Below are 26,427 nucleotides of genomic sequence, written 5' to 3' on the forward strand. Positions count from 1 at the left end.
CAGGTGGAGAGAAAGGCACACGGAGACTTGGAGACTTGGGGAGCCGCAGCGGGCAGGGGTCTGAAGATGCGTGCGCAAGGGCAGGGCTGACAGGAAGCCAAGACTGTCTGCTCCGCCCTGAGACTCCGCCCCATCCAAGCTGAGCACAGAGGCTTTTGCAATTTGGCAAGTCTGATCCTATAAGGCTGTCTCCAGCACTGAACTTCTCCCAGCGTAGACACAGCTGATCCTCACAGCCAACTGGCCTGGAGGTCAATTCCTCCCAGTGATACCAACAACAATCAAGACTTAACTACAACAAGGCTGTACACACAGTCCACAAAGGGGTGCACCAAGAGTGTCCACCTCAGGTTAACTGGGGAGGCAGACCCACTGGGCCATATAGGAAACCTAGCACATAAAGCTACCCTACCAACTCAGGGAATCAACGAAAATGCAGAGACAAAGAAACAGATCACAAATGAAAGAAATGGAGAAAACCAAACGCCTGGATATAGAATTCAAAACCACAGTTATAAGGCTTTTCAAGAATATCCTAGAAAAGGCCAATAAATTTAGCGAGACCCTCAAAGATATGAAAAAGGACCAACTAGAAATTAAACATACAATGACTGAAATAAAAAAAATATTATACAGAGACCCAACAGCAGACTAGAGGAACACAAGAATCAAGTCAAAGATTTGAAATACAAAGAAGCAAAAAACACTCAACCAGAAAAGCAAAAAGAAAAAAGAATCCAAAAAGTTGAAGATAGTGTAAAAAGCCTCTGGGACAACTTCAAGCGTACCAACATCAGAATTATGGGGGTTGCAGAAGAAGAGAGAGAGCAAGATACTGAAAACCTATTTGAAGAAATAATGACTGAAAACTTCCCCCACCTGGTGAAAGAAATAGACTTACAAGTCCAGGAAGTGCACAGAACCCCAAACAAAAGGAATCCAAAGAGGACCACACCAAGACACATCATAATTAAAATGCCAAGAGCAAAAGACAAAGAGAGAATATTAAAAGCAGCAAGAGAAAAACAGTTAATTACCTACAAGGGAGCACCCATACGATTGTCAGCTGATTTCTCAACAGACACTATGCAGGCCAGACGGGAGTGGCTAGAAATATTTAGTGATGAATAGCAAGAACCTACAACCAAGATTACTTTACCCAGCAAAGTTATCATTCAGAATGGAAGGTCAGATAAAGATCTTCACAGATAAGAAAAAGCTAAAGGAGTTCATCACCCCAAAACAGTATTATATGAAATGCTGAAAGGTATTCTTTAAGAAGAGTAAGAAGAAAAAAGTAAAGATAAAAATTATGAACAACAAATACATATCTATCAACAAGTGAACCTAAAAATCAAGTGAATTAAAAATCTGAGGAACAGAATAAACTGGTGAATATAATAGAATCAGGAGCATAGAAAGGGAGTGGACTAATAATTCTCAGGGGGAAAGGGGTAAGGGGGGTGCAGGAAGAGATTGGACAAAAATCGTACACCTATGGATGAGGACAGTGGAGGGGAGGTAAGGGCAGAGGGTAGGGTGGGAACCGGGTGGAGGGGAGCTTTGGGGGAAAAAGAAGAAACAATTGTAATAATCTGAACAATAAAGATTTATTAAATTAAAAAACACACAACAACTATAGAATGTACAACACAAAGCATGAACCCTAATGTAAACTATGTACTTTACTTAATAATATATCAATATTGGCTCATCAGTTGTAACAAATGTGTCCCACTAAAGCAAGATGGTAATAAGGGGAAACTGGGAGAAAGAATGAAGGGCTATACAGAACTCTGAATTTTTCACTCAATTTTTTTCTTTGAACTTAAAATTCCTTTAAAAAGAGTCGAGTTTAAAACAGTATTTCCTACTACAAGATATTTTCCATTTGTAAATATCATTTGCGTACATTCAATCACAATGACTACACGTTTCATAGTCCTTGAGGAAATACTCAATTACATATATGACTGCTCACAATATTTCTCCAAACAGTATAAAACAGATAAAAATCCCTGCCGTCTTTTTTACTTGCACTCTTTCATTGGTTACAACTTGCTCTTTCCCTATGTAGCAACTGTGGGGAGTTAAGGACAAAACAGTTACTGAACTCTTGCAGCCTTTCTCAACAGGTGTTCCATGAGAGAACAAAGACATCTACTGGGCAATGAACTAACTCTTCTCCTACATGTCTAGAATGGTAGTAGTTATGTGCCAAATAGGAGGAAAATTGAGAAAGTAATCACTGAAATATATATATAATTCTGTGGTTCAGATGAGGAACCCTGGTTGAGAAAGATGTTAGAAATATGTAAAACTAACCAGAACTAACTTATAACATTAAGAGTAGCTAATACTCAATAATCTCATTCCTATTTTGTACAGACAAGAGGAGCTAACAAAACAAAAACATATATGTAACATTGGGTAAGACCTGTAAAGAAACTACTTTAACTTAATCTTTCAAAATATATTCTTAAGCTGCCTCTGCTAAACTCTACAGATCAATCAAATGCATCATAACCATTAATAGTTTCCTGATAAGTATATAATCCTCACATGAGAAAATGAGTATACTCGAATCCTGAGGGAAATATAAGACCAGAATTATTCTGACCAGAATTGAAAACAGGAAGCTCTTAAAAAATAAAATCTATAATAATAAAAGGGTAATATGCTAATTAGACCAGACGTCTTTCAGACGTCCTTCCTGACAAAGCTGGGGTGATGCCAGCCTGAATTCTGGGTGCCTGCGGGTGGCTGAAGGGAAGCCAGCCCGGGTCCCAGGTACCTGCTGGTGGCCAGAGGAGGGAAGGCCATATCCCAGGTGCCAGAGGAAAGCCGGTGTCAGCAGCCTGGGTCCTGGGTGCCGGAGGGAAGCCTGTGCCGGAAGCCGGGAAAAGGAAGGCCTACTCTTGTACGAATTTTCATGCACCGGGCCTCTAGTATTAAAATAATATCACTTTAAAATTTATTTACAAATAGGTTAGGATCTGAAACAATCATTTCAGAGCATTCTGCCAGCTTCATGAAATGCAACCTTGTTCCGTTTCTTTTCTCTTTATTGCTTTCCTTATTTTTTCTCTTCTTCTATTCATACCTTAAATTTGCAAGTCATTCCAAGGTGCTTTTAGCCTGACAGTTCTCAAGACCAAAGAGAGCTATTAATAAGAATTGGGTTTCCTGTTCCATCATCCATGGTCAAGTTTCTAAGTCAGAGAAAACACAAATGCCCAGTCTTTATCCCCATACAGAATTTCTGCTTGACAATAAGTCAACACAGATGGTAATCTAAATGCCTTCCTTTGTCTTTCCCTAGTATGCAGCCCTCACCAGCCCTTCCTGTAAAGAGAAAGTATTTCTTAACACAAAAAGAGAGAAGGGAACAATGCTGTGTAAAAAAGCAAAGTACACTGGACTTAGAAGTCTTTTCTTTTTCTTTTCTTTTTTTATTCCAAAGAGGAAGGGAGAGGGAGAGAGAAATAAAAAACATCAATGATGAGAGAGAATCATTAATTGGCTGCTTCCTGCATGTCCCCTACTGGGAATAGAGCCCACAACTTAGGCATGTGCCCTGACGGGGAATTGAACCAGCAACCTCTTGGTGCACAGGATGATGCCCAACCAACTAAGCCACACCAGCCAGAGCTAGAAAGAGGAAATTAACACACACACACACAGGAAAAAATGTAAAATACTGATCAACAATAATGCATTATATGCACTGTAGAACACAGAATACTTTATGGGCTTCCCTATTAAATTAAAACCTCTAAATCCTACTGTGATATAGAAATGATATGTGAAAACAGAATGAAGGAATCAATATTTAATAAGATGTCACCTTGCATTTGCTGAGAATTCTGTATTTTATAAGTGCTCCAATGTTCATTTGCATTATATTCAATTTCCAGATATAGAAAATTGGGCACTTGTATTAAAATATAATAACAATTCCATGTCAAAACTCAAGCATAGGTATATGACATGTTATTCAGTCTCCTTCAACAGCAAAGAATTGATTGTACTATGGGCCAATCTGTAAGAATAACATATATTTCTGGCAAATGAAGTCTCTTTCTGCCTAAATAACCATTTCAGTGGAATTTTTTTTACCATTCACAGCAATGTACATCTTTATAGATACTCCTTTATAACAACCTGTCTATATTTATGTTTTCTCTAGAAACAAAGCTGCTAGGTTGACAGCAAGAGTAGATATTTCATAGAATGTTTTACTTCCTTTTAAACCTTTATTCCAACTTATTTATCCAGGTACTTTTATTTTTTATTTTTATTTTTTATTGAATTTATTGGAGTGACAGTGGTTAATAAAATTATATAGGTTTCAGGTGTACAATTCTATAATACACCATTTGTACATTGCATTGTGTGTTCACCACTCTAAGTCAAATCTCCTTTCATCACCATTTATCCTCTCTATATCCTCTTCTAATCTGCCCCCACCCCCCTTTCCCTCTGGTAATCACCACACTATTGTCTGTGCCTGTGAATTTGTTTGTGTATTTTTGTGAGTTTTTTTTTCTTGCTTAATTCCTTCACCTTTTCACTCAGCCCCCACAAACCCCTTCACCTCTGACAGCTGTCAATCTGTTCTCTATTTTTCCAGGTACTTCTAAAAAAGATTTCCCTTGCTTACATAAAGATATTTTAAACTTTAGGATTTAATTAAAGCCAAAATTAGAACATCACAAATTAAAGTGGTACTAAACATGTAGCTAAGTTTATATTATTGTACATTTTGTTTTGTTTTATTAAACTGAGGCCCAGAAAGTTAAGTGTCTTACTCAAGGTAATCTAGTTAATTCATCTAGATACCAGACCTTACTGACTTGACTTTAGTGGCTATTAGTTTTGAAGTCAGTCAAACCTGTGATTCCAGACTTGGCAACTTAGAGCTTCCATAAACCAGGAATAATAACACTGCAAATGACTATGAAGAGAATTAAATAAGAAAATGCTTGTAAATTGCTGAGCACAGTGCCTACACACAATAAATTATGAATAAATGTTTGTTGGGGAGGTAATATAAGAGGATGCTGGTGATGGTGACAATTCAAATAAAAACTGTACAATATAATATAAATTTCACTAAAATATTATATAAATATAGAATGTTTAAATGCTTCCTTTTAATGCAAACATTTAATTAAAATGAAAGTAATACTCTAATCATAAACGTATCTATTATCTATCCTTGCTATTCTAATCAAGGAAATGGACATTTTTATTCCTTTTCTTCTAACCTAAATAGCATTTCAAATCCATGGAATTCAATTTGCCATTTTTAAGAAATCTCATCTTTTGATTTAAAAGCTATCTAGTCCAACAACAACAACAACAACAACAACAACAACAAAAATCCAATTAAAAATGGGCAAAAGACTTGATTAGACATTTCTCCAAGGAAGATATACAAATAAATACAAGATGCTCAACATTAGGGAAATGCAAATCAAAACCACAATGAGATACCACTTCACACCCATTAGAATGGCTTTTTTTTTTTTAAGCAGAAAATAACAAGTGTTGGAGAAAATGTGGGACCTTTGTGCACAGCTGGTGGGAACGTAAAATAATGCAGCTGCTATGGAAAACAGTTAAACATAGAATTACAATAGGATCCAGCATTCCACTCCTACATATATATCCAAAAGAATTAAAAGCAGGGACTCAAATAGATACTTGTATACCAGTGTTCATAGCAGCATTATTCACAATAGCCATAAGGCAGAATAGCTGAAATGTCCATCAACAGAAAAGTGGATAAAAAAATGTGTGCATACCTAATAATGGAATATTATTCAGCCTTAAAAAGGAAATTCACTGCTGGTGGGAATGTAAACTGATGAAAACTGTATGGCGATTCTTAAAAAAATTAAGAATAGTTATCTACCATATGACCCAGCAACCCCTCTTCTGGGTACCTACCTCAACAAATTGAAAGCATTTATTCACAAAGATATATGCACCTTTATTTCATTGAAGCATTATTCGTGGTGTCCAAGACATAACAACGAGTGTCCTTTGATAGATGATTGGATAAAGAAGATATGGTACCTATATTCAATGGCATACTATTCGGCCATAAGAAAAGATGAAATACTGCCATTTTTGACAACATGGATGGACCTTGAGAATATCATGCTAAGTGAAATAAGTCAGTCAGAAAAGGTTAAGAACCATATGACTTCACTCATATGTGGGATATAAAACTGAAAATAACAAATGAACAAACAAGAAAAACAAACAAAAACTCATAGACACAGACAACAGTATGGTAGTTAACACAGGAAAGGGGGGTTAGGGCTAGAGAAGCATAAAGGGGGCCAAATATATGGTGACAGAAGATTTAACTTTGGGTGCTGGGCACACCATGCAATATACAAATTATATATCATAGAAACATACACTTGAAACCCATATAATTTTATTAACAAATGTCACCTAAATAAATTTAATAAAAATAAAAAATACTAAGAATAAGGTGCCCAGATTTTAAAAAGGAATGAAATTCTGATACATCCTATAACAAGAATGAAGCTTGAAGACATTATGTTAAGTGAAATAAAATAGACACAACAGAACAAAATTGTATGATTCTACTTATAGGAGGTGTTTAAAATAGACAAAGTTTTTGAGATAGAAAATAGAATAGAGGTTAACAGGGAACCAGGGACTGAAGAGAGGAGAGAATAAGAAGTTATCATTTGCCCTCGCCAGTGTGGCTTAGTTGGTTGATGCATCCTCCCTCACACCAAAAAGTGGCGGGTTCAATTCTGGTCAGACACACACCCAGATTTCAGGTTTGATCCTCAGTCAGAGCATATGTGGGAGGTAACCGACTGATGTTTTTCTCTCACATCAATGTTTCTCCCCGCTCCTTCCTCTCTTTAAAAACAAATTTAAAAATGCATAGTTGTTGGGGAGAAACCAAGATGGCGGCATAGGTAAACACCTTAAATTGCTGCCTCGCACAACCACTTCAAAACTACAACTAAAAGACAAAACGAACATCATCCAGAACCACAGGAAGGCTGGCTGAGTGGAAATTCTACAACTAGAAGGAAAGAGAAAAGCACACTGAGACTCAGAGGAGGTGCAGAAGTAAAGTGCGAAGGTACGGAGGTGCGTGCGTGGAAAGGGCTGGTAGCTGAGTATGAGTACGTGGTTGTCTTTTTCAATCAGGAGGGAGAAACAAGCTCCCAACTGATCTGAACTCCAGTACCGGGTGAGACCCTGGGGACCCAGACTCATACAGGGAGAAACTGGACTGTCTGGCATCGGGCGGAACTCGAGGGTGGCTTTCTCTCAGAGGTGCTTGCAGCGATTACCACGGGACACTGAGACACAGGGGCCTCATAGGGCAGGGCTGAGGATCAGCCATAGCTGTTTGCTCCGCCCCACCCAAGCTGTGTGCAGAGGTTTTTGCATATGAATGGTCTGGCCCTTTGAATTCTAAACTTACCTAACAAACTGCAGCTGGGTCAGAGAAACCCAGAACATGCAAAAGAAGGCCCAAGGCCCCACAGCAGCTTGCATTGCTTCACAGCTAGGCCTCATCTGGGCACCTCCAAAATCCAAACAAAGAAGAGGAATCTGCAGATCTCTCCATATCTCCTGCTGGGTGGCCTCAGGCAGAGGCTAAATTAGCACCTCCTTAGAGATCCAAGAGCCAGTGTACCCAGTGGTCAGAGTGGGACCATCCAGATCACAACTCCTCAGATCCATAAGGGAAACACTCAGGGGGCAGATTCAGTGAGCACCAAAGCCCCACTGAAGCAAGTCTTGCCCCATGAGGGTGTCTCCAGCACAGACGTTCTCCCAGCGTAGACACAGCTGATCCTCACAGCCAATTGGCCTGGAGGTCAATTCCTCCCAATGATACCAACAACAATCAAGGCTTAACTACAACAAGACTGTGCACACAGCCCACAAGAGGGTGCACCAAGAGTGTCCACCTCAGGTAACTGGGGAGGCTGAGCCACTGGGCCCTATAGGACACCTAGCACACAAAGCCACTCTGTCAACTGAAGAAAGCAGCCAAAATGTGGAGACAAAGAAGCAGGTCACAAATGACAGAAATGGAGGAAAGCAAACTACTGGATATAGAGTTCAAAACCACGGTTATAAGGTCTTTCAAGAATTTTCTAGAAACCGCAGATAAATTTAATGAGACCCTAGAGGATATGAAAAAGGACCAACTAGAAATTAAGCAATGACTGAAATAAAAAATAATATACAGAGATCCAACAGCAGACTAGAGGATCGCAAGAATCAAGTCAAAGATTTGAAATACAATAAAGCAAAAAACACCCAACCGGAAAAGAAAAAAGAATCCAAAAATATGAAGATAGTGAAAGGAGCCTCTGGGACAACTTCAAGCGTACCAACATCAGAATTATGGGGGTACCACAAGAAGAGAGAGAGCAAGATATTGAAAACCTATTTGAAGAAATAATGACAGAAAAATTCCCCTACCTGGTGAAAGAAATACACTTACAAGTCCAGGAAGCGCACAGAACCCCAAACAAAAGGAATCCAAAGAGGACCACACCAAGGCACATCATAATTAAAATGCCAAGAGCAAAAGATAAAGAGAGAATATTAAAAGCAGCAAGAGAAAAACAGTTAATTACCTACAAGGGAGTACCCATACGATTGTCAGCTGATATCTCAACAGAAACCATGCAGGCCAGAAGGGAGTGGCAAGAAATATTCAAAGTGATGAATAGCAAGAACATACAACCAAGATTACTTTACCCAGCAAAGCTATCATTCAGAATTGAAGGTCAATTCAATTCTATCATAATTAAAGGTCAGATAAAGATCTTCACAGATAAGAAACAGCTAAAGGAGTTCATCACCCCCAAACCAATATTATATGAAATACTGAAAGATATTCTTTAAGAAGAGGAAGAAGAAAAAAGGAAAGATAAAAATTATGAACAACAAATACATATCTATCAACAAGTGAATCTAAAAATCCAGTGAATGAAAAATCTGAACAGAATGAACTGGTGAATATAATAGAATCAGGGGCATAGAAAGGGAGTGGACTGATAATTCTCGGGGGGGGAAAGGGTGTGGGGGTTGCGGGGTGCGGGAAGAGACTGGACAAAAATCGCACACCTATGGATGAGGACAGTGGAGGGTGGCGGTAAGGGCAGAGGGTGGGGTGGGAACCGGATGGAGGGGAGCTATGGGGGGAAAACAGAGGAACAACTGTAATAATCTGAACAATAAAGATTTATTTTAAAAAATGCACAGTTGTTGATCCAAACCAAACATTAAAAAAAAAAAGAAGAAGTATTGTTTATTGGGTACAGAGTTTCTGTTTGGCATGATGAAAAAGTTCTGGAAATGGTTGCACAACAATGAGAAAGTATTTAATGCCATGGAATGGTACACTTAAAAGTAATTAAAATGGCAAAATTTGTTATGTGTATTTTACTATAATTAAAAAATTATCGCCCTGACTGGTTTGGCTCAGTGGATAGAGTGTCAGCCTGTGGACTGAAGGTTCCCGGGTTTGATTCTGGTTAAGGGCATGTACCTTGGTTGTGGGCACATCACCAGGAGGGGGTGTGCAGGAGGCAGCTGATCAATGTTTCTCTCTCATTGATGTTTCTAACTCTCTATCCCTCTCCCTTCCTCTCTGTAAAAAATCAATAAAATATATTTTTTAAAAAATTATCTAGTCCAAAAAGCTTAACTAGCAAACATATTTTAAAACACCCATGCTCATAGCAGTGTTATTCACAATAGCCAAAAGGTGGAAGCAACCCAAGTGTCTGTCAACAGATGAATGAATTTAAAAAATGTGGTTTATACATACAAAGAAATATTACCCAGCTATAAATAGGAAAGAAATTCTGAGACATGCTACACCATGGATTAATCTTGAGGACAATATGCTAAGTGAAATAAGTCAGTCACAAAAAGGCAAACTGTATGATTCTACTTATATGAGGTGCCTAGAGCACCTCAAAATCATAGAGACAGAAAGTAGAATAGCAGTTGCCAGGAACTGGGGGAAAAGAGTAATGGAGAGTTGTTGTTTAATGGGTGTAGAATTTCACTTCTGCACAATAAAAAGAGTTCCAGAGATGAATGATGGTGATGACTTTACAAGAATCTGAATGTACTTAATACCACTGAACTATACACTTTAAAATGGTTAAGATGTTAAGTTTTATATTTGTATTCTAGCATAATAAAAATTTGAAAAAAAATTATTTCTGATATATCCTACAACATGGATGAACCTTAAAGACATTATGTTAAGTAAAATAAGCCAGGCACAAAAACAAATATTTTATGATTTGACTCATATGAGGTACTTACAGGAATAAAATTCATAGAAACAGAAAGTAGGATTGGGAGGAGGAATTATTGTTTAATGGGTATAGAATTTTCTGTTTGAAAAGGAAATAAAAGTTCTGAAAATGAATGGTGGTAATGTTTGTACAACAAACAGATGTACTTAATGTCTCCTAAGTGTATACTTAAAAATGGTAAAAATAGTTATGTTTTTAAAATTGTTGTTAATATACATAAAGTTTACCATTTTAACCATCTTTAAGCATACAATTCAGTTACATTTAGTCTATTCACCATGTTGTACAATCACAGCACAACCCTAATTTTTTAAAAGAACAGAGCAACAATGTATTACAGCATTTCTTAAATTCTAAATTTATCTAATTGCTTCCTTATAGCATGGTTTAAATTGTTTCTCTAATCCATTCATTTCCTGTAATCTGGAAGTTATATTTAAAAGCTTGATTGGAGTCAAATTAAGTACTTTTAGCAAGAACTCTTCATAGATTATTTCACGAGCCTTGATTTGTCTTATTCTTCAGTGTCTAATTTGCTATTAATCTCATCAATGTTTTGCTTTTGTTTTTTTTAAGTCTCAGACATTGTAGTTTCCATCTCTGGAGGTTCCGTTCAATTTGGGTCTTTTTTTTTTTTTTTTTAGATCTTCCGTGTTTCTATTTAACATATTCAATCTTTCTTCTAGTTTCTGAGCATATGGAATATAATTATAAAAAAATTTTTAATATATTTTTATTGATCTCAGAGAGGGAGAGATAGAAATATCAATGATGAGAGAGAATCATTGATTGGCTGCCTCCTACACACCCCCTACTGGGGATTGAGCCCACAACCCGGGCATGTACCCTTGACCGGAATTGATCCTGGGACCCTTCAGTCCGCAGGCCAACACTCTACCCACTGAGCCAAACCAGAGAGCTATAAAAATGTTTTAACATCTCTTTCTACTAATTCTATTCTGTTTCAGTTTTTATTGATTTTTTTTCCTCATGATTATGGGTCATATTTTACAGCTCCTTTGCATTTCTAGTAATTTCTAATGGGATGCCAGACACTGTGAATTTTACTTTGTGGAGTGCTGAATATTTTTGTATTCCTGTAACTATTCTTGAGCTTAGTTCTAGGACACAATTCAGTAACTTGGAAACAGTTTGACACTTTCAGGTCTTGCTTTTAAGCTTTTCAGGCTGGGCCAGAGCAGCATATAGTTTAAGGTTAATTTATGGCACTATTAAAGAAAAACCCTTCTGAAGACTCTACATCTACATGATGACCTATTAAGACATTTCCACTCCGGTTGATTGGAAAAAAACACTATTCCTGCCTCTACAAGAACTCTGAGTATAGTTATCTCCAATCTTTTCAACTGGTTACTTTTCTAGCCTCGGGTAGTTTCCTCACATCAATGATTAGATGTGAATATTTGAGGGGAAGTCTTTGCAGATCTCAGGAGTTCTCCCTCCTTTCAGCTCTCTAATGTTGAGGATTCTGCATTGAAAACTCCAGCTGCCTTGGCCTCCCTTTTATTCCTCTTTCTCTTTGTGAATTATTTTAAAGCAACCCTCAGACATCATATCATTTCACAGCTATATATTTTAGTATTTAGTATGTCTCCAAAAATCTGGACTTTCTTTCTGCATAATCATGTCACTGTTACACTAAAAAAATGTAATAATATTTCTTAATATGATCTAATATGCAGTCCATATTCCAATCTCCCCAACTTTCTAAAAAATGTTTTTTCATTTATACAACTGGTTGTTCTAGTTCCCTTTAATACTAGCATTTAATGAACACTAATCTGTGAGGGGTACTATGCCAAGTGCCTGATATCCATTATCTTTTTTTATCATCAATGATCCTTGAGGTAAGTATTATTATTACTCCAATATAACTGAGAAGGACACCAAAGCTCAATGCTTCTAAGAAATTTGCCAGAGGTCATAGCCTGCAGATGGCAGAGGAAAGCTTCTACAATCCCAAAGTCATTGCTCTAACCATTACGTTTCCTTACCATCTCGGGAATTATTAGGATGGAAAGTTAGATGATAACAATACTGAAGTTGAAAATCAAATTCTAAAACCACTTAATTTAAATGCTATTACAAATCAAAGAGCTGAAAAAATTAGCAATGCTACTTTATTTGAATTGCAATATAATCTACTTGATAATTTCCAAATCTAAAAGCAAGTTTTATTTTAACAAGAAAGGAATGTGGTTGAAATTCTCTAGGATCCTGTGAAACTAGAGAATATAGACTCAAGTCTATTTATAATGTTCTACAACACTTCTGTCAAGTAGAATGTGCTACAATGACAGAAGGTTTTATATCTGCACTGTTCAATACAGTGACCACTAGCCATATGTGATTACTGAGCACCTTGAACATGTCTAGTGAAACTGATAAACTTAATTTAAAATTTTACTTTGCATAAATTTAATTGTAATTACCAATTCATCTGTCTATTTCCACCATTAGACTATGAGCTCCTTGAGGAATGAAATATGATTTTCCTCTCTCTCTCCAGTGCCTTCGTACAGATAAAACATGTTTATTGATGTGTGGTAGAATGTGTAGATGGAATTTTCTAGATGTGTCCAAGTAAGTTATATGAATGTCTCAGATTGATAAAGGTTATAGGATGCAATCTTAATCTACTGGATTATATCCTGTTTCTACTCTGATTTTTAAAGCAGATGAAATATCTTATTTACTCATTTGTTCACCAAACATGTACTAAGCTTGTCTGTATGACAGATGCTCAGGATATGATGGTGTTGCCGAAACCGGTTAGTGGATAGAGCATTGGCCTGCGGACTGAAAGGTCCCGGGTTCAATTCCGGTCAAGGGCATGTACCTTGGTTGCGGGCACATCCTCAGTGGGAGGTGTGCAGGAGGCAGCTGATCAATGTTTCTCTCTCATCGATGTTTCTAGCTCTCTATCCCTCTCCCTTCCTCTCTGTGAAATACCAATAAAATATATTTTTAAAAAAAGGATATGATGGTGAATAAGACTCAGTTCCTGGCATCAAGAAACACTCAGTCTCATAGAAAATACATACAATTGCTCCACAAAAGAAAAAGAATAGTTTTTAAAGGTAAAAATAATTATTATGGGAACCACAAAGGAAAATAACCACTATCAAGTGGAGGGAAGTTTTATGAATTGGAGAACTCATTAACCTAGTTTAAAGATGAATAGTGTCTCACCACTTGGAGGATGTCAGGATGGTGGAGAGGCTTTCAAAGTACAACAAACAGCCTATGAAAGACATAAAGACACAAAAAGACATGGCTTGTAGGGGGAGCAAAAAGTAGTTCACTGTGACTAGAACGTGGGGGAAGGAATAAGAAGGGAAGGCAGAGACATAAGAGCTACATTAGAAAGATGTATTACAGCTTAAATTCTAAAGCCCTCTATGCTATGGTATAGCTCACTTAATCCTAATAGGATAGTAGACAATCAAAGTAATGATGTTTATTTTTTAAAGGAAAAAAAATAGCTTGCTGATTTAATTCCAATACTCAAGATACAAACTTTAAAAAGCAAAACTTAAATTATACTTGAAAACTTGGGGATTAGAAATAGACATCAAGTAACTGTTTAAGTCTGAATAAGCAATGCTATTAGGATAGGCATTTTAAGTTTAATAACCACCATTAAGTCACTTTGAAGAAAAATGCAACTATTACTTGTGTAGCTAACATGAATGATGAGGATCTATTTCTCAAAGATTATACTAAAGTTTCAATTTTCTCATAGTCAGTAAAACCCACCTTGAAGTTAGCCTGGGAAATGTTTACAATTTGCAAAAACAAACAAACAAACAAACAAACAAAAACCTGATTACTCTTAGTTTGGGGAAATAAAGATTAACCCATTTCTAGTTGTTTCTTTTCTCATAAACAGGGCTAAAACACCTCTCATTCTAATGCAGCAATATTTAATTTCCCAATGCCAGATCATTAATTATATTTAATGTCAATCACTTCTCACAAGTTTTTCAATTACACAGTTGCTTTTTTTTGTTTTTCAAGAAACATTCTAAACTGTTCTCTCTTCCACCTGCAGGTATCTAACATATCATATTCTCAAAGCATTACTTATTCACAGGAGTTCAACACTGAACTTATCCTTAAAAATAAAAACAAATCCATTTTTATAATTTCTATTACCAAAAGTCACCATAAATTCTAATCTGAATTCCTGAGATATCCAACACCTAGTTATCCTCGTATAGTGTATCTTCCACTTAATACTAAACTTTACTGAGCTCAGAGTTTGTGTAAAATCCTCTCAATACATTCCCTTAGCATGAAAGTTACCGTACTTAAATTAGGCAATCTTCAAATACTTCGGCATATTAATTATTTTGTTTAAACAAAGTTTTCTAGTTTATTGCTATATATGCAATATGTAATGTAAACACCTGCCAATATCAAGACAAACTGAGTGAAGAACAATATAGTTGGAGAAACCAAGATGGCAGCATAGGTAAACACCTAAACTGCTGCCTTGCACAACAATTTCAAAACTACAACTAAAAGACAAAACGGACATCATCCAGAACCACAGGAAGGCTGGCTGAGTGGAAATTCTACAACTAGAAGGAAAGAGAAAAGCACACTGAGACTCACAGGAGCTGTGGAAGGCAGAGGTACGGAGGCGTGCGCACACGAAGAGGGCTGGCAACTGAGTACGTGGCTGGCTTTTTCAAGTGAGAGGGAGACAAAAGAACCTGACTGCTCTGAACTCCAGTTCGGGGTGAGACTCTGGGGACCCAGACTCATACGGGAAGAAACTGGACTGTCTGGCAACAAGCGAAACTCGAGGGCGGCTTTCTCTCAGAGGTGCTTGCAGCAATTGCTGCGGGACACTGAGACACAGGGGCCTCTTAGGGCAGGGCTGACGGATAGCCATTGCTGTTTGCTCCACCTTGAGACTCCCCCCCATCCAAGCTAAGTGCAGAGGCTTTTGCATATGAATGGCTTGGCCCTTTGAATTCTAAACTTACCTAACAAACTGCAGCTGGGTCAGAGAAACCCAGAACATGCAAAAGAAGGCCCAAGGCCCCACAGCAGCTTGCATTGCTTCACAAGCTGGGCCTCATCTGGGCACCTCCAAAACCCAAACAAAGAAGAGGAATCTGCAGATCTCTCCCTATCTCCTGCTGGGTGTCCTCAAGCAGAGGCTAAATTAGCACCTCCTTCGAGATCCAAGAGCCAGTGTACCCAGTGGTCAGAGTGGGACCATCCAGATCACAACTCCTCAGATCCATAAGGGACACACTCAGGGGGCAGACACAGTGAGCACCAAAGCCCCACTAAATTAAGTCTTGCCTCATAAGGGTGTCTCCAGTACAGAAGTTCTCCCATCACAGAGACAGCTGATTCTCATAGCCAATTGGCCTGGAGGTCAATTCCTCCCAGTGATACCAACAACAATCAAGGCTTAACTACAACAAGACTGTGCACACAGCCCACAAGAGGGTGCACCAAGAGTGTCCACCTCAGGTAACTGGGGAGGCTGAGCCACTGGGCCCTGTAGGACACCTAGCACACATAGCCACTCTATCAACACAAGGAAGCAGCCAAAATGTGGAGACAAAGAAACAGGTCACAAATGACAGAAATGGAGGCTATAGCGTTCAAAACCACGGTTATAAAGTTTTTCAGGAATTTTCTAGAAACCACAGATAAATTTAGTGAGACCCTAGAGGATATGAAAAAGGACCAACTAGAAATTAAGCATACACTGACTGAAATAAAAAATAATATACAGAGATCCAACAGCAGACTAGAGGATCGCAAGAATCAAGTCAAAGATTTGAAATACAAAGAAGCAAAAAACACTCAACCGGAAAAGCGAAAAGAAAAACGAATACAAAAATATGAAGATAGTGTAAGGAGCCTCTGGGACAACCTCAAGCATACCAACATCCGAATTATTGGGGTGCCAGAAGAAGAGAGAGAACAAGATACTGAAAACCTATTTGAAGAAATAATGACAGAAAACTTCCCCCACCTGGTGAAAGAAATACACTTACAAGTGCAGAGAACCCCAAACTAAAGGAATCCAAAGAGGACCACACCAAGACACATCATAATTAAAATGCCAAGAGCAAAAGACAAAGAGAGAATATTAAAAGCAGCAAGAGAAAAACAGTTACCTACAAGGGAGTACCCATATGATTGTCAGCTGATTTCTCAACAGAAACCATGCAGGCCAAACGGGAGTGGCAAGAAATATTCAAAGTGATGAATAGCAAGAACCTACAACCAAGATTACTCTACCCAGCAAAGCTATCATTCAGAATTGAAGGGCAGATAAAGAGCTTCACAGATAAGAAAAAACTAAAGGAGTTCATCACTGTCAAACCAGTATTATATGAAATGCTGAAAGGTATTCTTTAAGAAGAGGAAGAAGAAGAAAAAGGTAAAGATAAAAATTATGAACAAATACATATCTATCAACAAGTGAATCTAAAAATCCAGTGAATAAAAAATCTGATGAACAGAATAAACTGGTGAATATAATAGAATCAAGGGCATAGAAAGGGAGTGGACTGACAATTCTCGGGGGGAAAAGGGTGCAGGGGGTGCGGGAAGAGCCTGGACAAAAATCGTACACCTATGGATGAGGACAGTTGGGGGGGGTAAGGGCAGAGGGTGGGGTGGGAACCGGGTGGAGGGGAGCTATGGGGGGGAAAAAGAGGAACAATTGTAATAATCTGGACAATAAAGATTTATTAAGAAAAAAAATACAGAGCAAAGACCAAAAAAAAGAGAACAATATAGTTAGTTCCTCAGATACCTGTATATTTTACTCACCACAGTTAATCATGCTGAAATTGGGAAAATAAAATCTTTTTAGACATTACTTTTTGTTATTGTTAATATTAAGTTACTAGTGGCCCGGTGCATGAAATTTGTGCACAGAGGGGGGGGGGTTCTCTCAGCCCAGCCTGCACCCTCTCCAATTGGAGACCCCTTGGGGGATGTCTGACTGCGCTTTAGGCCCAATCCCACAGGGACATCCCGGCAGTCAGACATCCCTCTCGCAATCTGGGACCGCTGGCTCCTAACTGCTCACCTGCTTGCCTGCCTGATCACCCCTAACTGCCTCAGCCTGCCTGCCTGATTGACCCTAACCACTCTGCCTGCCTGCCTGATTGCCCCTAACTGCCTCTGCCTGCCTGATCACCCCTAACTGCCCTCCCCTGCCAGCCTGATCTCACCCCCAACTGCTTTCCCCTGCCGGCCTGATCTCACCCCCAACTGCTTTCCCCTGCCGGCCTGATCTCGCCCCACTGCCCTCCCCTGCTGGCCTGGTTGCCCCCAAATGTCCTCCTCTGCCAGCCTGATCTTGCCTTCAACTGCCCTCCTCTGCCGGCCAATTTGGTTCTGATTGGCCGGTTTCTATGCCAGTCAGCGTCAAAAGCTCTGCCTCCTAGGCAGCCATTGGTTCCTCACACTTCACCCAGATTTGGTTCTGATTGGTTGGTTTCTATGCCAGTCAGCGTCTCTGGGTCTATCAATGGGGCCTGATCAGAAAGGCGGGGCTGATCAGAAGCCCCGGTGGAGGCCTGGAGAGAAATAGAGGCACGGCTGCTATCCAGACTGGGAGAGAAAGAGAGAGGCAAGTGCTGATCAAAAGCTGCCACAGAGGCAACGGATCAGTCCCTGCTTCTCTCTTCAGGCCTCTCTCTGGCCCTGATTCACAGCCCCCTCAGCAATCAGTGCTGGGGCACCACACCTGCAGCGAAAGCGGACTGCAGGACTGACTTCTGGTTGGTCGAGCCTCGGTCATTACTGGTCGTTACAATCCAGGGTTTTTATATATTAGGATATTTAATGAGAACCTACTATATCCAAGACACTTGGCATACATTAATCCTCACAAGAACCCCAAAAATAGGTATTATCATTTCAATTTTGCAAATGGAATAAACTCAAGTTCAGATAAATTAAGTAATTTTCACAACACCCAGAAGTGATGGAGTTGGGTTTTAGAATACAGATCTGACTATACTAAACCATGTGCCACCAATGTTAGCAATTAAAGTTTCAATGTTCATTGAAATGAACTGTTAACATTTCTTTCCAACGAAGACAAGACAGTGGAGTAAACAATGTGGCTTCAATTATATTTTCTCTAAAAATATAATGAATCATCAGAATAATACGTAAAGATACAAAACCAGACATTAATGTTAACTACAGTTTTTTTTTAAAAAAATTGATTTGAGAGAGAGAGAGAGAGAGAGAAATGTGGCAGAGAAACATCAATTAGTTGCCTCCCGCACATGCCCTGACCGGGGGATCCAACCCACAATCTGGGTATGTATCCTGACTGGAACCAAAAGGACAATGATACAACCAACCCAGCCACCCAGCCAGGGCTTAACTACAGTTTTAAAGTTAATACCCAGTGACAGCAATTAGTGACAATTATACTGATATATTTTTCATATAATATGCAAGTGAAGTGGTTTCTACACTTTTTAAAACATGAAATAATTGCCCTAGCCCAGTGGTCGGCAAACTCATTAGTCAACAGAGCCAAATATCAACAGTACAACAATTGAAATTTCTTTTGAGAGCCGAAAACCGACTTCTGCGCATGGGCCACGAAGTTTCAATTGCACTGTTCATGCGCGCCCGCACCTGGTATTTTGTGGAAGAGCCACGCTCAAGGGGCCAAAGAGCCGCATGTGGCTCGCGAGCCACAGTTTGCCAACCACTACCCTAGCCAGTTTTGCTCAGTGGATAGAGCGTCGGCCTGCAGACTTAAGGGTTCCAGGTCCGATTCTGGTCAAGGGCACATGCCCAGGTTGTGGGCTCAATCCCCAGTAGCGGGTGTGCAGGAGGCAGCCGATGATTCTCTCTCATCACTGATGTTTCTATCTCTCTCTCCCTCTTCATTCCTCTTTGAAATAAATGAAAATGTATTTAAAACAAATAAACACATGAAATAATTGAAGAGAATCAAGCATTTAACCATATTATCTACAAATACTTAAAAACTCAGAACATATTAATTTACTATTTATAAGCTGCAGTTTGTTAATAAAATTAATCCACTGTAGTAAAAATATTTATCAAAAATCAATTTTAACAAACTGCCAATAAGCATAATATTAAAGTTAGAAAATTTGAATACTACAGAGTAAGGATACAGTAACAGTACAAATATATGCACTTGAAGAGTTTACTTGTTTATTTATTTTTTTAATATATTTTATTGATTTTTTACAGAGAGGAAGGGAGAGGGATAGAGAGTTAGAAACATCGATGAGAGAGAAACATTGATCAGCTGCCTCCTGCACACTCCCTACTGGGTATGTGCCCGCAACCAAGGAACATGCTCTTGACTGGAATCGAACCTGGGACCTTTGAGTCCACAGGCCGACGCTCTATTCACTGAGCCAAACCAGTTAGGGCTTACTTGTTTATGAGAGAATCATCTATCACCATGCCTCACACTGGGGATTGAGCCCCCAACCCAGGCACTTGAAGAGTTTAAGTTCTATAAATTAATAAAATAACAGATATTAAAAACGAAAAAATCATCCTGGCCATGTGGCTCAGTCAGCTGGAGCTTTGTCCCCTACACTAAAAGATTATGGGTTCTATTCCCAGTGAGAGCACATATCTAGGTTGAGGGTTTGATCCCCAGTCGGGGCACACACAGGAGACAACTGATTTATGTTTCTTTATCACATTAATGTTTATCTCTCCCTTCCTCTTTCTAAAAATCAATAAAAATATATCCTTGGGTAAGGATTTAAAAAAGGGGGGGAGGGGAGCCCTAGCTGGTTTAGCTCAGTGAATAGAGCGTTGGCCTGCAGACTGAAGGGTCCCAGGTTCGATTCCAGTCAAGGGCACATGCCCGGGTTGTGGGCTCGATCCCCAGTGTGGGGTGTGCAGGAGGCAGCCGATCAGTGATTCTCTCTCATCACTGATGTTTCTATCTCTCTCTCCCTCTCCCTCCCTCTCTGAAATCAATAAAAATATATTTTTAAAAAGGGTGGGGGGAATCAACATATAAACTGTAAAGTATAATTTAATTTATACTGGGAAAGGAAAGCAAGTTCTCTTAATTAAAAAACAAATACATAAAAATTATTTTAGTGAACATCTGTTATTTTTGCCTGTCCAGCAACTCTCCCATCTCTGGGAAATAACACCTCAATTTTCCTTTAGCAATTATATGCCTCCTATCCTTAATTCATGTGGTTTGAAACTGTATACCCCTTACAACCCACTCCAGGGTAGGAACAAGAGCCAATCCTGGCCACACAAAGCATTCTATCACTCTAGCTACAGAGATTGCCTCTAGGATGGGCAATGACCCAAGGCAAGCCAATGAAACTCCCTCCCATACAGTAGAAAAAGGAAAGTTCTTTCTCTTCTGGGGTTTCTAAGGTTAGAGGAAGTAAGGCTAGTGCTATTAGTACCATCTTTCCCACAGAGTCTGACTTTAGACTCTTTACTTTTCCACACTGATTCCCAAACATGCAAGGAAACTAATGGTTACCTGTGGCAGAAGAAAAGATAAATTACGATTTTTGACTTTCAATGTTATATTTTCTATAACTTCTATTTTCCAAAATAAACACCTATTACTTTTATAACAGGAAGTATGGAACATGGGAAATATGCCCATGTGTCTTCCTCTCATATATGCTCAGAAATTAATATTTAATACCTTAAAAGCATTAACAATTTTCTCATAATTTACCAAAGTGTGTAGAAAATCTATTTTAAAAGAATTAACTTTTCCTCTTGGCATAAAAGCAAACTATTTTTATTCTGAGGAGGGAAAAAGTTGTGAGTAAACTTTTTAAAAACGGATTCTCTTTTAAAAAGGTACATATTAAACAATTCTATATGGGGAAGAAATGGCTAATGTTCAGCAAGTGCTATAGCCATTGTAAAAATTGCTCAAAAGGGAAACAAAGGAAAAAATAAACAAATGGGACTACATAAAAATAAAAAGCTTCCACACAGCAAAAGAAACCATCAACAATGAAAAGGGAGCCCACTGTATGGGAGAACATATTTGCCAATGATACATCTGATAAGGGGTTAATATCCAAAATATATAAGGAACTTATACAACTTAACAAAAGGAAGGCAATCCAATTAAAAATAGGCAAAGGACCTAAATAGACATTTCTCCAAAGGGGACATACAGATGGTCAAGACATGAAAAAATGCTCAAAGTCACTAATCATCTGAGAGATGCAAATCTCTCTGTCAGAATGGCTACCATCAACAAATCAACCCATGACAAGTGCTGGTGAAGATGTGGAAAAAGGGAACCCTAGTACACTGATAGTGGGAATGCAGATTGGTGCAGCCACTATGGAAAACACTATGGAGTTTCCTCAAAAAATTAAATATGGAACTGCCATTTGACCTAGTGAGCCCACTTTGAAGAATCATATGCCTCAAACACCAATCAGAAACCTGAAACACGAATCAGAAAAAAATATATGCACTCCTAAGTTCGTAACAGCGATATTTACAATAGCTAAGATCAGGAAACAGCCTAAGTGCCCATCAGTAGGTGAGTGGATAAAAAAAGCTGTGGTACATTTACACCATGGAATACTATGCAACAATAAAAAAGAAGGATCTCTTACCCTTCAGACAGCATGGAGGGACCTGGAGACTATTATGCTAAGTTAAATAGGCCAGGCAGAGAAAGACAAGTATCACATGATCTCACTCATATGTGGAATCTAATGAAAAAATAAACTGATGAACAAAATACATCTAGAGCCATAGAAGCATGAAATAGACTGATGAATCTCAGAGGGAAGGCGGGTGGGAGTAGATATTAACCAAAGAACTGATAGCATATATGCATAATCCATGGACACAGACAATAGTGTGATGAAGGTCTGGAGGATGGGGGACGGGTGCAGGGTGGAGAGGGCTAATGGGGGGAGAGGGGACATCTGTAATACTTGCAACAATAAAGATAATTTTTTTAAAAAGGAGGTAAAACGAAAGATTAAAAGTGGCCACATTAGGTTTAATAACTATCAATTACTTTAGTATAATGTTAAATAATATAAGGTCTGGAGGGTCAATTAAATCTTTCAGTTATAATTATTTTGCATAATATTGCATTATGGGAGACATTACATACTATTGTTTTATTCTTAAACTAGAGGCCCAGTGCACAAAATTCGTGCACTTGGCAGGGGATCCCTCAGCCTGGCCTGCACCCTCTCGCAGTCTGGGAGCCCTCAGGGGATGTCCTGGGAGTGGGCCTAAGCTGGAAGTTGGACATCCTTAGTGCTGCTGTGGAGGCGGGAGAGGCTCCCACCACCGCCACTGCGCTCGCCAGCAGTGAGCCCAGCTTCTGGCTGAGTAGCGCTCCCCCTGTGGGCGCGCACTGACCACCAGGGGGCAGCTCCTGCATTGAGTGTCTGCCCCGCGGTGGTCAGTGCACGTCATAGCGACTGGTCGTTCTGCCGTTTGGTCGATTTACATATTAGCCTTTTATTATATAGGATACCATAGAAAAGTCAGTCTCAAGATGAACCCCTTGAGAATGTAAAAAGTCTACTTACTAAATATAGTAAATATTCTATAGATTATAAAGACAGCAATACACACTTTTGTACTCTTCTTACTAGTTTTTATTAATTAATTCTTTCTCCCAAGACATACAACCCACTCCTGAACCTATGCTTATTGCCAGTATTACTCTGTTTTATAATCCTCAGTAATTAAGGACACTTAGAAGGTGTTAATGACACTTTCTTGCCATAATTAGGTAGCCAGAGTGATGTTCTTAAGTGGAAGAGATAATCAGGGACCTATGAAGGGTGACAATAAAGAGTAGCTGGAGGCCAGAGCCACCTTCCCTCACACAAGAGGTAGAAGGTTCTTAAAAGTTCTTAAGATAAGGTGATAATCAACAAGCTCATTACCTTATCCAACACCAGTAAGACAGCAGGTTGATCATCCTGGTCAACATCTATGTTTTAAGATGCTTACATTTTACTAGTTGGTCACATGGTTTTAATGAAATCTAAAGTCTCATACTGCTATCAACTCAAAACTGTTTCACTTTACCTGCAAACTCCTTTCTTCCACGGTAAGATCACTTGCACACATGACCCAAAGGGATGCTTTAACATAAACAAAGGTATATCCAAGAACCCACCCCAAAACACTGTGATAGTCACATCTATTTATAACATAATGGAAAGAAAATGGGTCTTTCCAGGTACCCGAGGGAGGAGAAAACATTTTACTTTAGTCCTTTAGCTATAAAATGGCTATTCTAATATTTCAAATACCTACAATATATTTGAGGCACCTGAAAGACAAGGTAAAGAAATCATAAACATTAAGATCACAGAGACAGCAACTTAACAGTCCGTTTTAAACTCTTCTGCCAACATTCTCATAGAGTCAATAACACCTGGCTCATTCTCGCAACATCGTATGGTGGGTGAGGATAGGATGGTGAGAAGGAAACTTGAGAGAGAACGAGACCGGGAAGGCACTGGAGAAAACAAAAACTGAACAGTCCAAGAAGCCTGCACTTTGTGTTGCTCCTTCGGTTCCCCATTGACTTTCCACTTGTTTCGTTTCAATGACTGATACTTCTCCCCATCCGAGATCTAACTGTAAACTCCCCACCCACTTCCAACCACACCCACAAATGCCAATGGAACCGATCCAGTCTACCTGTGTCTCCAGGTCGCCCGTGGGGAGACGGACGCCGGCGCCCAAGTGAACCCAGCGGCTGGGAGGGAACTCGGCACCCGGAGAACTTCTCCCGGGACAGAGAAGGGACGGGTGAAGTCAAGAAAAGCGGCCAACGCGAAGCAGCAAAGACTAAGGACTCCTCTCCAGCCCCCGAACGGGCGCCTCAGGGAGAGACAGCGACCCCCGCCCGATCTGAGAAGTCGCCTGAGCCCAGAGCAGACAAACGGCCGGCCCCGGAGACCAGGTCCCTAAAGCCGTTTTGCACCCCCTTCCATTTTGCCTTCCATAAATAATGTCTGTCTCCTTACACCCTTCAGAGTTCAGCACTCACCCGTCCACGCTGAAGCGCCAGTTGCTTCTGCGTCAAATCCTCCCACCTCAGAAAACCATAGAGTCGAAGAAGCGGACGAGACAAGCCTCCACCACCGCCCACCTCCAGGTGACTCCTCTAGCCGCTGAGCCTGTCGGGATAGTGGCGAAATGCGTGTGGGAGGGGCACGGAGGAAAGGAGTGGGGAGGCGGGGGACACGGAAACAACCCGCCTCGCCCCTGCCTCGGCCCCGCCCCGCCCTCAGGCCCCGCCCCCGTCTCGGCCCCGGCCCCGCCCCCTCAGTGTTTAGGCGGTTAAGACACACACACACACACACACACACACACACACACACACACACACACACACACACACACACACACACACACTTCATAGAAATCTAAGAGTTGTACTGTGCCCTCTGTCACCTCGTTGGTACCGTTTGACTAAGTGAAAAGGAGTCCGTGAAAAGAAAATTGACCAGAGTTGTACTGTGCCCTCTGTCACCTCGTTGGTACCGTTTGACTAAGTGAAAAGGAGTCCGTGAAAAGAAAATTGACCAGAGTTGAGAATTGTTCCTTTTGAACTGCGTTTAGGTTTTAGACTTCTGGTAAAAATTTCCTCATTACCTGATCTTGAAACTTTTTTCAATTTAGAAACCTCATCATTTCCTCTACTGTACGGTTTTTTCAAGTGTTCTCTTTGCAAACTAATATACTGGAGCACTTAGTCCCTGCCCACCACCCAGGCATGTGCCCCGACTGAGAATCGAACTGTGACCTCCTGGTTCACAGGTCGAAGTTCAACCACTGAGCTGTGCTGGCCAGGCCCTAAGCTACTAATACGTTTTTCTCTATTGTTGCTATAAGAAGTGAGGATGGAGAGGGATCCTCTGGCTATGGAAACAGAACGAAAATATTTTTATTATGATAGGAGAGAACTTTCAAATTAAAAAATCCTGAAGAATTTCTTTAGCAGAGCTGCAGAAAAGGCTACAAGGTTGGAAACAAAAGAAGGCAACAGAACTATAACTGAGCTAAATTGTGAAGTAAGCAAAACTACTATTTTCTCCATTTCTTCTCAGAGGACCGTCCCTCCCCAATTATCGAACAAATTATTTGTTCACTGTGCTAGCCCTTTACATCCAACCCAATGTTTGCTTACAACTACCCTATGAATGGAGACTGCTTTTATTTAATTGCAAGTGGGGAAACAGGCTCAGACCCCAATAACGCGTAAATGCTGTATGTGGCTGGGACACAGACCTGGTCCGGTACTACCCTTAAGCAGTATTCTTTGATCTGTTGTCCTCGGGATCTACCTGCCTCGGCAGTTAAAAATCTCTCCTGACTTGTTTCTTAGCTATCAAAATGTACCTTTTCTATGTGTCTTTCCATTTAGAGCCTGTTCTTTATTAAATGAGAAGTTGGTTAAAGAAATCCTTCCCCATTTATTAGTAGGCACTTAGCATGGTATCCTTCCCAGGCAGCATGCTCATTACCTGATGATGGGAATTTCAAATTGTGTCCTAGATTACTATGGAACACTTTGGAGACTCATGAAACCTTAAGTAGTAGTTGAGTCAACTGTTTCTCAGAACAAGGAAAAAAGAAGTGATCAATATATGAATTTTGAAAAAAAAATCAATGTTTAAGAACTGATGCAATTCAATCCTGATTTTAGGCAATATTTGTCTATATAAAACTAAATAACCATTTGAGCAAATTATTTAATAATATGTAAAAACATAAATCAGTGGTTCTCATAGTTTTTGTTCTCAGTAGCCCTTTAAAAATTATTGAGGCACTGGCTGGGTGCTTGCTCAGTGGTTAGTGCATCAGCTCACAGACCGAAGGGTCGTGAGTTCAATTCCCAGTCAAGGGCACATATCTCGGTTGCAGGTTCGATCCCCAGCTCTGGTCAAGGTACGTGGGGGAGGCAACCAATCAATGTGTTTCTCACGTTTCTCTCCCCCGACCCCCTTCACTTCCACTCTGTCTGAAAATCAAT

At 39.7% G+C, this 26,427-nt stretch overlaps 1 protein-coding gene across 3 annotated transcripts in view; it reads right to left on the reverse strand.

Annotated features, from left to right (window-relative positions):
- The window catches only part of MICU1 (mitochondrial calcium uptake 1), a 205,594-nt gene extending 180,920 nt beyond the window's left edge, over positions 1-24,674 (reverse strand). Inside the window, exon 1 of one of the 3 annotated variants that reach the window (XM_080642102.1) lies at positions 24,439-24,674. The gene's annotated coding sequence lies outside the window, so the exon portion shown is untranslated. The remainder of the gene's footprint in view (positions 1-24,438) is intronic. The other 2 variants (XM_080642101.1, XM_080642103.1) reach the window with 2 other exon arrangements.
- Between the last annotated feature and the right edge of the window lie 1,753 nt (positions 24,675-26,427).

The sequence above is a fragment of the Plecotus auritus genome, assembly GCF_963455305.1.
Source record: "Plecotus auritus genome assembly, chromosome: 9".
Classification (NCBI taxonomy): Eukaryota; Metazoa; Chordata; class Mammalia; order Chiroptera; family Vespertilionidae; genus Plecotus; species Plecotus auritus.